General features: G+C 38.9%; 1 non-coding gene across 1 annotated transcript; it reads right to left on the reverse strand.

Moving 5' to 3' along the window:
* Window positions 1-8,837: 8,837 nt before the first annotated feature.
* On the reverse strand, window positions 8,838-8,944 carry LOC121230044 (small nucleolar RNA R71). Its single transcript, XR_005927996.1, has one exon. It is a non-coding gene; the product is annotated as a small nucleolar RNA R71 (small nucleolar RNA).
* Window positions 8,945-12,281: the final 3,337 nt, after the last annotated feature.

Consider the following 12,281-nt stretch of genomic DNA (forward strand, 5'->3'; position numbering starts at 1 on the left):
ATGGTCTGAAGATCCGATTCATCAAATCCATAAATACCGCAGGGGCATTAGTGAGCCCAAATGGCATCACTAAGAACTCGTAGTGACCATATCTCGTCCTGAAGGCAGTTTTGGGTATGTCCGAATCTCGAATTCGCAACTGATAATAGCCCGATCTCAAATCTATTTTTGAGAACACTGAGGCTCCCTTCAGTTGGTCGAACAAATCATCGATACGCGGCAACGGGTATCTATTCTTTATCGTCACTTTATTCAGTTGACGATAGTCAATGCACAACCTCATGGTTCCGTCCTTCTTTTTCACGAACAATACTGGTGCACCCCAAGGTGAGAAACTTGGTCGAGCAAAACCTCTATTCGTCAATTCTTGCAACTGAGCTTTCAACTCTTTTAACTCGGTTGGTGCCATACGATACGGAGCTATCGAAATCGGCGTAGTCCCAGGTACAATCTCAATACCAAACTCTACCTCCCGAACAGGTGGTAAACCCGATAATTCTTCAGGAAAAACATCCGGGTATTCACAAACCACCGGCATAGATTCGGGTTTCTTTTCTAATTCTTTGTCATCCAGTACATACGCAAGGTATGCTTCGCACCCTTTTCTTACATATTTCTGGGCCAACATTGCTGATATTACAGCTGGCATCCCCTCCAAGTCCGTAGACTCAACTCGGATTACTTCGTTATTTGCGCACCTCAAATCAATAGTCTTGCTTTTGCAATTCACAACCGCATCATGCGCGGTCAACCAATCCAAACCAAGAATAACATCAAATTCATCAAACGGCAAAAGCATCAAGTCCGCCGGAAAACAGGAACCTCGAATTTCTAAGGGACATTTCTTACACACTTTGTCGACCAGCACGTAACGACCCAAGGGATTTGACACCCGAATTACGAACTCAGTAGACTCAATGGGTAAAGTCTTACTGGATGCTAAGGTTTCACATATGTAAGAATGAGTAGAACTGGGGCCAATCAAAGCAATTACATTAGTATCCAAGAGAGTAAAAGTACCGGTAATAACATCAGGCGAAGAAGCATCCTCGCGGGCACGTATAGCATAAGCTCTAGCAGGCGCACGAGCCTCGGATCTGGTCGTAGCATCTCTAGACCCTCTCTGACCACCACCAGCATTGCCCGTATTTTCAGATGGTCTACCTCGAGCAGTGGTAGCACCCGGTTTCCCACTCTAATTTACATTCTGTTCAGACAACCTCGGGCAATCTTTAATGAAGTGGTCAACTGATCCACACTTGTAATAGGAGCGGTCAGGGAATCTACAACTCCCCGAATGCCATTTACCGCAATATCGACATTTCGTTCTGTCTCGACGTTCATCCCCAACACTGGCGACCGAAGTGCCTCGTGTACCCACAGGGGGTCGATCACGATCTCGTCTAAAAAGGCCCGAAGTGCCTCTCGACCAGCCCACATCATCTCGAAATTTCTTCGATGCCTGTTGAAGAGACTTTCCCGAGGATCTTTTACGAAACTCTCCAGTTCCCTCATCAACTTTTTGTTTTTCTTTTCTAAGCTCTTCGGCTTTACAAGCTCGCTCGACAAGTACTACGAACTCTCGTATTTCAAGAACGCCAACGAACATTTTTATATCTTCATTCAGCCCATCCTCGAAGCGTTTACACATAATAGCCTCGGACGAAACACATTCCCGAGCGTATCTACTAAGTCTAACAAATTTTCGCTCGTAATCAGTAACTGACATAGAACCTTGCTTAAGCTCAAGAAATTCCTTCCGTTTTTGATCAACAAATCTCTGACTGATATACTTTTTCCGAAACTCAGTTTGGAAAAACTCCCAAGTTACTTGCTCTCGGGGCACAACAGAAGTCAGAGTACTCCACCAATAGTAGGCAGAATCGCGTAGCAAGGAGATAGTACACTTTAGGCATTCATCGGGTGTACAAGATAGCTCATCGAGTACCCGGATAGTGTTGTCCAACCAAAATTCAGCTTGCTTGGCATCGTCGCTATCCGTAGCCTTAAATTCAGTAGCCCCATGTTTTCGGATTCTGTCAACTGGGGGCTTATTTGACCTTATTTGGTCAGTTACCGGAGGTATTGTAGGTGCGGGGGTGGTATTAGTTGGGAATGGAGGTTGTGGGACAGCCGTATTAGTTCGAATGTATTGGTTGAACCAATCATTCATCACGCTATAGAAAGCTTGTCTAGCTTCATCATTCAGGTTACTAGCATTAGGTTGAGAGTCCGCCGGCACTGTCCCTTGTGCGGGAGCAAGCGCTACACTCTCAAGATCATCAGCTACCTCTCGGTCGGGATCAGGATCCATTACTATAAATAAACACATTTACAATTGTCAGAAATCACCACACTATCAAGTAATCACATAAAATGGCATGTATAGCTAGACCCAACGCATTACAGTAGTCCTAGAATCGACTAAACCGTAGCTCTGATACCAATCAAATGTAACACCCCGAACCCGAGACCGACACCGGAGTCGAACACGAGGTGTTAACAGACTTTAAACCCCTTATAAAAATATTTCTCAGACACTGCCAATCTGCGTACTAGTCGCTTTAAAAATCATATCTTGAGTTTCACAACTCGAAAATCAGTTTCGTGATTTTTCCCTGAAACTAGACTCATATTCCCATCTACATATTTTTTTCTAGAATTTTTGGTCGGGCCAATTAGTACAGTTTATTAGTCAAAGTCTCCCATGTTACAGGGATCGACTACCCTGACCTTTGCGCATTACGACTTGGATATCTCCTTGTACAGGGCTCCAATACTGATTCCGTTTGTTTCTATAGAAACTAGACTCAGAGAGGAATCTATCCATATATGGTATGACTCTTAATTATCTCTGGTTAATTTGTAATGAATTTCCAAAGTCGGAACAGGAAATCCAGAAACCGTTCTGGCCCTGTCTCATGAGAACCTGAATATCTCTTAACATACTATCCGTATGATTGTTTCGTTACTTTACTATGAAATTAGATTCATCAAGGTTTGTTTACATAATTTATTCACTATTTAATTCCCTTCCTACTATTTTTAGTGATTTTCCAAATCTACATCACTGCTGCTGTCAGCATCTGCCTTTAAGGTAGACTTTACCTATTTCATGGTTTCCATGATTCAACTAGCCCTTTTTGCATAAATAGCACAATTTATGAAAGTGATTAACCATCCCCATGGCCAATCCTTGTCAAGCATATCCACACCAAATGATTATAACAATATACTCAAACACATATAAGCCATTTTCGCATGGCTATCCAAAATTTATACAAGTCCAAAGGGTCCACGACCACAGCAAACGGGTAGTCCTATACATGCCATTTCGAAGTTCAACCAAAATTGTACCAAAAGGGGGCTTTGATAGTGTGGGCGACTTTGACCTCAAGATCCCGAGTCCGATAGCTGGAGAACCAAATCTATAAAATAGAGGAGCAATGAAACGGAGTAAGCAATTTATGCTTAGTAAGTTTTGAGCAAGGAATTCCAGCACAACAAAAGTATAGCATTCATATAGCTAAACGGATAATTTCATATGCACAAATTTACGATATCGTACTTGCTTCACATTATCAACCCTTATGTACATACACAAAAGATCAACTCAGCCAAAGGCCGGTAGCTCGTTTATCAACTGAGCGAATACTTATTTGTAAGGGCTCAACTAAATTCAAGCACATACGAAACATACCTCAATGTTGGGATGTTTCGAGAGTATTAACTGGAATTTTACAGCAAGTTCATTCATTCCCAAATCACGTACCTTCGGAATTTAACCGGATATAGCTCCTCGTTCAAATGCCTTCGGGACATAGCCCGGTTATAGTAATTCGCACAAATGCCTTCGGGACTTAACCCGGATTTAGTAACTCGCACAAATGCCTTCGGGACTTAACCCGGATTTAGTAACTCGCACAAATGCCTTCGGGCTTAGCCCGGAATTAGTATCTCGCACAAATGCCTTCGGGCTTAGCCCGGAATTAGTATCTCGCACAAATGCCTTCGGATCTTAGTCCGGATATTGTCACTTAGCACAAGCCTTCGGGACTTAGCCCGGACATCATTCAAATAACCATGCACATTTAACAATAAATCATGGCCCATTCGTATTTCATTTTCGTTAGCAAAACTCAAACACAAGACATTTATCATTCTTGCAAATTCGGCTCAATAGCCACACAAAGAGCATGATTTTAATTTGCTTAAAACATGATCTAATCACATCATAATTTAAGCTCTCTTACTCAAGAACTTACCTCGGGTGTTGTCGAACGATTCCGATAGCTATTCGACCACTTTTTCCTTTCCTTTATCGGATTTAGTTCCCCTTTGCTCTTGAGCTTAGCCTAGCTACATGCATGGCCGAACCTCTTCAACCTTTCTTCTTCCTTCCTCCTTAAAATTTTTGGCCAAGGATGAACCAAAGGATGAGCATTTTTTTTTCTTTGTTTTTTTTCTTTCTAGTTTCGGCTAAATGAAGATGAGAAAGGATGAACAAAAATTTTCTCCTTTCTTTTCTTTAGCTCACGGCAATGGGGGGGGGAAACAACTACACACATTTTTTTTTTGTATTCATCATACTCCTTTTCATTATTTTATGCCCATGCCCCTTATTTTATTTTTTTCCTACATACCTCACTAGGCCAACATGTTCCCAACATGTTTCCATCCATAGCATGGCCAACCACTAGCTCAAATTTTGGGTAATTTGACATGCAAACCCATCATTTTCACAACATGCATTAATAGACCATTTTAAATTAGCCTATCATATTTTCACCATGTCTCATATCAATCCCTATTTAATAATTTCTCATGCAATTGACAAAATTGGAGAATGAAACTTCCACATACTCATGTACACACATAATAAGCATAGAATATGGAAATCAATTATTTTTATGACTCGATTTTGTGGTCCCGAAACCACTTCCCGACTAGGGTCAATTTTGGGCTGTCACAGGTATTGTCTTAATCAATCAAACTTTCCCAAAAGCTTTTCCCAAATTTCTCTTTGTGCTTTCTTAGTTTAATTAATTGGTTTAGATAAACAAATCCCTTAATTTTTAGGCTAGATAATAAAAAGAAAGTAATTACTAGTACTCTTGGTTCCTTTAGGTTCGACAATCCGGTCTTGATAAAGCTATACTACTGGTCAAAAGGTACACTTGCCTGCATCATGATAATAGTTAGTTTCAAGAACGATTAATTATAAATTTTTAAAGCCTGTCACAAATATCACGTACCAAGTTTTTGGCACCGTTGCCAGGGAACTAGGATATTAGGAACACTCGATTTTTATTACTTTATCCATTCTCCTTTATTTGCAATTTAATTTTTTTCCTAAGTTTTCTTTTATTCATTCCAAGCAGGTTTTTATAGTGTATGACTAGAAGAAACCCATCGGGACCATTACTATTTGTAGTGAGATCGATCACATAGTTCGTATAAACAGAAGAGAAATAAGGCGAAGCTTACGATACACCGAGGAAGAGTAAGAGGACGATACTTCAACCACGACCGAGGAGATGGCTGAAAACCAAGAAAATTCGCTACCTCCTGCAATTTTTGCTAATCAGAATCCTGCTCCACGTACTATGTATGATTATGCTAAACCTTCTTTAACAGGAACTGAATCGAGCATAGTTAGGCCAGCTGTTGTAACGCCCTAAGTTTGAGCCTAGAAGTATTGGGCCTTTAGTATGGGTCCGTAAGAAGGTTGTATATAAGCATTTAATTGTACAAGTAAATGACACAATTAAATGTTTGCTTTTGGTTAATGCCCTGAGAAGTGTTGGAGAAATCTTAGGTTCAAACCTAGGCTTTAGTGAAAATTTTGGTAATAAGTGAATAAAACCCTGGGTTCTTGGATGAAGGCCTATTAAATTATTGTGGTAAATAAATGACACAAGGAAGCTTGTGGTCTAGTGGTTGTAGCATCATTAAGGTTGCAAGGGAGCTTAGGTTCAAGTCTTGGCTCTTGCAATTTATTTTGGTTTTTCTTTTAAAGGAACCTGGACTTTGGCCTATAGACCTTATATTTAATTGAGGATAAAATATGACGTAGAAAGAGCTTGTGGTGGAGTGGCAAGGTGGCGTGTTGTGTAACTGTGAGGTCTAAGGTTCAAGTCTTAGGATGCACAATAGAGTATTTATTTTGCTGCTTGAGCCGTGTAGGAGGTGGAGTTGGACTGGAACTCTATGGTTGAGGTGGTCATAAGAAAATAAGGAATTTTCCTAATGGTTGAAAGTAATCCCACATTGGGAAGCTAACATGGGAAATGGTGAGAAGCTGGCTTTAAATAGAGTGAACCAGATAAGTTGGTGGAAAAAAAGGTGATTAAGACCCAATGCAGGATGTGCCAAGGTTGGTGATCGTGGACTCCGGGGGTTCTCATAAACAGGTGTGTATTCACGCCCTTCATTATTAGAAATCGGAAAAAACTGAAATCGACCACGAGCATTCTCGTGTGCTAAGGTTGTTCTAGTCCTTGATGGGTCGAATAGGCTCGATGGGCCCGTAGGCCCGCTTGTGTAAATCTAACTATTAAGTCAGAAGTAGTTGTGCCTGATGGACCATATGAATGTGATTGGGCCTGATGGGCCATGTGAATGAGATTAAGCCTGATGGGCCATATGAATGTGATTGGGCCTGATGGGCCATGTGAACGAGATTGCACCTAAAGGGGCCAAATGAATAAGTGTGGATCTGTTAGTGTTTAGTAGGTTGTGGACCTAGTTTTTGATAACTACTTAAGTAGACATAAAACTTAAATAATTAATTAATTGCGACCATGGACAAGTCATAAGGTTAAGGTGTGGCAATTGGTATATGCATGTCTATGATTGGATCTAGAGAGAGCTTGGTACTTAAGCGGTCTTAATGACTCACCTCATCTTCTCTAGAATCCTACTTGGTGCATAGTATCTGTTCACTTTAGCCAACGAGGACTTGTTAACGGGCCAAGGTAAGTAATAAACCCATAATAAAAAGAAATTACTGAAATACCCTCGATTTGTAAAATTACCGAAATACCCCTAATTTGTGAAATTACCAAAACACCTTCGATTGTAAAATTATCAAAACACCCTCGATTTGTAAAATTATCGAAACACCCTCAATTTGTGAAATTATCGAAATACCCTCGTGTTGTAAAATTATCGAAATACCCTCGATTTGTAAAATTATTAAAATACCCTTGGTTTATAAAATTACTGAAATACCCTCGATTTGTAAAATTATTGAAATACCTCGATTTGTAAAATTACTGAAACACCCTCGATTTGTAAAATTATCGAAATATCCTTATAGTGTAAAATTATCGAAATACCCTTGTAGTGTAAAATGACCGACATACCCCTATAGGATAAAATGATTGTTTTGCCTTTGAGGGTAAATGATCAACTTAGACTTCGAATTTGACTGATTTGATTATGAATGTATGACTACGTTTTTATTGACTTGACTGTGGTTGTATGACTGATATGCTCTTAATATATGTTTAAAAGACTGTTACTGAGTGTGGCCATTCTGCATACACGTGTGATGATTGAGCATGACGTACACGACATTTGCATGGGTTGGGAATTATGGAATGAAGTATATGAGGATCGCATGGTTGCTTGACGACCGTGGATCCACCGATGGCTATTAAGCCTAATATCTGATTAGCAGCTTGCTGCACTGAAGGTAGTACCACAACCGGGCTACCATTGATGTGTATCAGATGGGTGGGTCGATATTTATATCCTTACATGATGTGTACCGGGGGACGGAGTTGGTGTGTAGCAGTTGGATTACTGGGGTGGGTTGAACAGCATTGCATGTATGGTATTATTGTGATATTATTGCGATGTGGGCTTCGGTCCAATTGAGGCTAAGATGGGCTAGGCCCAGTTGATTCTGTTATGGACTGTGACCCAAATGATATTGTAACGGGCTTTGGCCCACGTATGCTTTGAACTAGACTGTACTATTACTGTAATGGGCTCCGGCCTGGACTGATTCTGAATTCTGTCTGTTTACTGACTGTTACTCTAGTAAAGGGATTACACACTGAGTTTTCATAAAGTCACCTTGTTTATTAACTGTGCAGGTAATCCCTAGCGTTAGGTGGATGATGTCGCAGAGGGACTCGGAGACGACCACACAACTGCACATGTTTTTCTATTTTGTTTATTTAGTTAAGCACTTTGGTTTTTTATTTGGGTTGTATTAAGGCCTCTTTATTTTCTTAATCTTTTATTTGAGAGATTTATTTAGTATGCTTAATATCTATTAGAAGTAGGCCACGATTTTCCAAAACAAAATCTGGATTTCAAAATATCTCGTTTCTGCAACTGTTTAAAAGTAAGCTTCCGCAGCAAATAAGGTTTTAAGGGAATTAACGTTTCACAAGTTTTAAAATGGCCAGAGGTTTTGAGTAGTAAAAAAGGTTTTCAATGAGAACATGGTTTTCAAAAAACACTTCAATGTGACACGCCAGATTTAGGCCTGACTTCTAGGCCGAGTTTGGGGTGTTACAGCTTTTGCTGCAAATAATTTTGAACTGAAACCTAACACCATTCAAATGATCCAACAGTTTGTTCAGTTTGATGGTTTGCAGGACGAGGATCCCAACGCTCACTTGGCAAATTTCTTAGAGTTTTGCGACACTTTTAAAATCAATGGCGTTTCTGATGATGACATTCACCTTCAGTTGTTTCCCTTTTTGTTAAGGAATAAGGCTAAACAATGGTTGAACTCGTTACCACGAGGGTCAATCACTACTTGGGAACAAATGACCAAAAATTTTTTATTAAAATATTTTCTGCCAGCTAAAATAGCCAAATTACGTAATGATATCTCATCTTTTGTGCAGATGGATTTAGAAACACTCTACGATGCATGGGAGAGATACAAGGATCTGTTGAGAAGGTGCTCTCACCATGGGTTACCACTCTGGCTACAGGTTCAAACGTTTCACAATGGCCTGAATCCTTCGACTCGACAGATGATCGATGCAGCCCTAGTGGAACTATCAATAATAAGACACCTGAGAATGCTTATGAATTTATTGAAAAGATGTCACTAAATAATTACCAGTGGCAAGTCATGAGGACAAAACCAACAAAAATAGTCGGCGTTTTTAACGTCGATTCGGTCACCATACTCTCTAATCAGGTAGAACTTTTGAATAGAAAAATTGATAGCTTTCTTAGTTCTTCAAAGGTTCACCCAGTAATGTAGTGTGAAGCAAATGAAGGTGGATCCAACAATTTAGAATACCCACCCTATGGCCACAACATGGAGAACGAGCAGTTAAATTACATGGGTAATAATCCTTGATCTCAAAATAATCCTTATAGTAATACTTACAATGCAGGTTGGAGGAACCACCCAAATTTCTCATGGGGAGGCCAAGGGAATCAGAGACCACAACCTCCAGGCTTCCAACAACCACCCTACCAACAAGTGAAAAAGTTGAACCTTGAGGAGATGCTAACAAAATTCATCTCAGTGTCAGAAACTCGTTTCCAGAATACTGAGACAACACTTAAAAATCAACAAGCGTTGATCCAAGGGCTCGAAACTCAGATAATTCATGTAACACCCTGAACCGATGACCGTCGCCGGAGTCGAACACGAGGTGTTAATGGACTTAATTCATTTACTTACACAGTTCATTTATAAATTTCCAGACAAGCTGGCTAACTGCATCACAGTCACTTTAAAAATCATATCTTGAGTTCCGAAGCTCGAAAACTGATTCCATAAATTTTCCCTAAAACTAGACTCATATATCCATCTACAAGTTTTTTTCTAGAATTTTTGGTCAGGCCAATTAGTACTGTTTATTAGTTAAAGTCTCCCCTGTTACAGGGTTCAACTACTCTGATCTTCATGCATTACGACTTAGATATCTCCCTGTACAGGGCTTCAATACTTATGCCGTTTGTTTCTAAAGAAACTAGACTCGAAAAGGAATCTGTAAATATAGGGCATGACTTCTAATTATCTCTGGTTAATTTATGGTGAATTTCCAAATTCAGAATAGGGGATCCAGAAATTGCTCTGGCCCTATTTCACGAAAACTTAAACATCTCTTAAAATACGGCTCATATGATCATTTCGTTTCTTCCACATGAAGATAGACTCATCAAGGTTCGATTACATAATTTATTCACTATTTAATTCCATTCCTACTATTTTTAGTGATTTTTCAAATTCACATCACTGCTGCTGTCAGCATCTATTTTTAAGGTAGACTTTACCTATTTTATGGTTTTCCATGGATCAACTAGCCATTTGTCGTACATAGCACCAAAATGATCGTGATTAACCATTCCAATGGCTAATTTTTACCAAGCATTTCCATACCACTCAATGAACAATATACAAAATGATTATAATGCTATGCTCAAAATATATAAGCCATTTTCGCATGGCTATCCAAATATATACAATACCAAAAGGTACATGACTAACAACAAAAGGGCGGTCCTATACATGCCATTATCAGAGTTCAACTAAAAGAGTACCAAAAAGGGCTTCGATAGTGTGGACGACTTCGACTTTGACACTCCCGAGTCCGATAGCTGACGAACAAAATCTATAAAACAGAGAATCAAAGCAACGGAATAAGCATTTAATGCTTAGTAAGTTTTGAATAATGAAATTATGCACAACTAAGGTATAGCGTTCGTATGACTAAATGAATAATTGCATATACACATATTCTCAAAATCATACTTACTTCACATTTCAACCCTTATATTCATACACAGGGGATCAATTTAACTAAAGGCCGGAAGCTTGTTAATCAATTGAGCGAATACTATTTAAAAGGAATCAACTATTCCAATGCACATACGAAACATACCTCATCGTTTGGATTTTACGAGCATATTAATTGAAATTATTACAGCAAGATCGCTCATTCTCCAAACCCAAGTACCTTCGGGATTTAGCCGGATATAGCTACTCGCTCAAATGCCTTCGGGACTTAGCCCGGATATAGTAACTTGCACAAATGCCTTCGGGACTTAGCCCGGATATAGTAACTCGCACAAATGCCTTTGAGACTTAGCCCGGATATAGTAACTCACACAAATGCCTTCGAGACTTAGCCCGGTTATCATCCGAATATTCATGCACATATCAATAAATCATGACACATCTATATTTCATTTTCATAACTAGAATTCGAACACAAGTAACTTATCAAGCATTACCATTTTCAGCTCAATAGCCACATACAAAGAGCATGATTTTGATTTGCTTATAACATGGTCTCCATACACATTCGGCTACCCGTCATAAGTATCAACTAATCACCTCAATATATAATTCAAGTAGAATCATTATATCTCCGTTTATTTGTTATGCTATATGTCATGACTTAATCAAATCATAAACTAAGTTCCATTACTCGAAAACTTACCTCGGATGTTGTCGAACGACTTCAACGGCTATTCAATTACTTTTTCCTTCCCTTTATCGGATTTAGTTCCCCTTTGCTCTTGAGCTTAATTTAACAAATAAATTGATTTAATCATCTTGAACATCAAGAGAAATTCAAGGTACTTAGTCCATATATATATTATACATTAGAGTCATATTTATGAAATCATTAACCAAATTCAACATATTGGCTAATATTCTCCTTTAGCCGATTATCTAAGTCAAGATAGAATCATCATTATGCTTGCCTATAACTGAATACATGCAACACCAATCTATCTATTCATTCATGTGTGCATCTTATTTAAGCATGTATATCTGCAATCGAATTCATCATATAAATATCTATGAATTCACTCAAACAATCTCAATACAACACATGGTGCTCAAACCATTATTCAAATTCAAAACTCGGCTAGTACACATATATACACTAGCAATCAAATACTAACATTTGCACTTCACCTTAATAGCTAGCTTAGCAAACCTTAATTTAACATATAATTGTTCATAACACAATTAAAGCATCCTCTCCATTCCATCAATTTAAAACACATACATTGCCCAATAATATCCAAAATCATATTCGGCCTTAGTACACACTTGTTAGCCGATTTTTCTCCATTTAGTAACTAATGCACATATGTGCTCATTTGCTAGACTCTACTTCACCTAACTACCATTTATCTCTTCTATTTACTACCATGGCCAAATGTTATAACCCAAGCCACACATATTGTTCCTCAAGGCCCTTCAATGACCACATTCGGCACCCCTTAAGAACAACCCAATTTCAACCTTCAAGAAGGAAGAAAAATATATGTACTAA

Source organism: Gossypium hirsutum, chromosome A05, assembly GCF_007990345.1.
Source record: "Gossypium hirsutum isolate 1008001.06 chromosome A05, Gossypium_hirsutum_v2.1, whole genome shotgun sequence".
NCBI lineage: Eukaryota > Viridiplantae > Streptophyta > Magnoliopsida > Malvales > Malvaceae > Gossypium > Gossypium hirsutum.